Source organism: Sinocyclocheilus anshuiensis, unplaced genomic scaffold, assembly GCF_001515605.1.
Source record: "Sinocyclocheilus anshuiensis isolate Anshui unplaced genomic scaffold, SAMN03320099.WGS_v1.1 scaffold1832, whole genome shotgun sequence".
NCBI lineage: Eukaryota > Metazoa > Chordata > Actinopteri > Cypriniformes > Cyprinidae > Sinocyclocheilus > Sinocyclocheilus anshuiensis.
The window spans coordinates 456,012-457,932 of record NW_015555884.1 but is presented as its reverse complement, the minus strand read 5'-3'; the positions used below and the strand labels follow the sequence as shown (position 1 = coordinate 457,932).

The following is a 1,921-nucleotide window of genomic DNA, read 5'->3' as shown; positions in this document are numbered from 1 at the left end:
GAGAAGTGCTCACTAACACAGATTTAGACAGATTTGTGAACAATATTTGAGAGAAATAGGCCTTTTGTGTACATAGAAAAAGTCTTAGATCTTTGAGTTCAGCTCATGACAAATGGGGGCAAAAACATAATTTTGTTATAAATTTGTATATATATATGTTTATGTATGTGTGTGTATATATATATATATATATATATATATCAGTTAAAATAATGACTTTCAAACACACAATATTGTTTATTTTACTTGTGCATTATTGTTGTTTTTTTCAACTTGCTATATTTTTCCATGTGATTATTCAGATGATGTGAGAAGCCTGGAAGTGTGTTTACTACTGCTAATAAATATTAATAAATATTTATTTTTAAAGAAATAATCACATCTGTTTTCTTAATTTTTACAGTAAACCTCTGTTGTGCAGCACTTTGTTTACCAAAAAATAAAAGGGTTTAATTTTCATTTGATTAGGATAAATTAAATTAATGTTTTATGCCTTCATCTGATTACCAGAAAAATTAAGAACATTTTATAGGGCCCTATTATTGTTTAAAAAAGGACCCTATACAAAAAAAAAAGAATAGGGGTTTAAAAATACAGGCTTGTGGTTCTTAATTTCTTTTTATTAATTCACCATTTGTAAACTGATGTTTACCGTTCATTTTTTAGAAATATCAATAGCATTTGTGTTAAAACTATATTCACTGAACGTAATCAAAAAATCGAGAATCGAATCGAGAGCTTGCGAATCGAAATCGAATCGAATCGGGACATCTGAATCGATACCCAGCCCTATTGGTTTGTAACCAGTATGATGATTTTTGTGTTTTAGTTTCTAATATTATTTGCCTCGTAACTTATTTATGGAACACAACGCAAATGTTAAGTGGCAATTTTCTTAATGCAGTTACATAGCTAGTATTGTTACATGTGAACTGGGTTGAAGTTGTATTTGCCTGTCATCAATCACGTTCTGCCTCAATGATGTAAAAGTTGTCTTTTACAGTGGCCTTCTGGTGGTCTTGCTTTTCCGTGTTATGTTAGTGAATCAAACTGTCTGATTTTGATTGCAGTGTAATGACTCAAGAGCCCTTTGGGAAAATGGCCTGAAGTCCAGTGTGTTTCTAAGCTTTTGTTGAACTGGAATAGAGCCCAGTCATTAAATGATAATACACCATTCGGCTACTGGTTGAACAAGCTGTATTGTATGTGTCCACCATTTTTCACTCTAAATTTTGCACTGAATTTACCTTTAGAGAGTTGCCTGTAACTCTGCAAATCGATCTAGGTCTACTATTTCAAACAGTAATATGCTATGCTTGGTATTTATAGTAGTTACACATAGTTATTTTGCATCTTTAATGCATATTTCTGTATGAGTGTTGTACTTTTATCATACTGTAGTGATAAAAACATTGGAAATTGCAGCTGGTATTACTTCCACTTCATTCATCACACTGGAAATAAAAGGTCGAGTTTATACTGCACATTTTAGTAAATGTAGCAGATAACCTGGGTATCTTGTGCATGCAGAGAATTTGCATACTCTACACACACTACATACTGCAAAGATAAAATAGCATGCTATTTACAATCTAAACATAACCTTGTTCTGTCTCCGATTGTGGGAAGTCATGCCATAGGTGGTTGTTATTTTGCATCTGAAGCTGGTTAATGTAAATATTTTATAAGGGTACGAAGTTTGCAAAGCAAATGATCATGCTGTACACACTATATGCAACTGGTGTGTAACATCGTTTCTGAGCAGTTTGGGCTCATTGCATTAAATTTCAGAAGCTGTGGCTTTAGAATCATGTATGGGTGCTTTACAATGCTGTATTTAAAGGGGTCATATGATGTTGCTAAAAATAACATTATTTTGTGTATTTGGTGTAATGAAATGTGTTTATGCGGTTTAAAGTAA

At 32.3% G+C, this 1,921-nt stretch overlaps 1 protein-coding gene across 1 annotated transcript in view; it reads left to right on the top strand.

Annotated features, from left to right (window-relative positions):
* The window catches only part of LOC107675872 (stromal interaction molecule 1-like), a 61,525-nt gene that overhangs the window by 5,743 nt on the left and 53,861 nt on the right, over window positions 1-1,921 (top strand). The gene's annotated exons all lie outside the window — the stretch shown is intronic.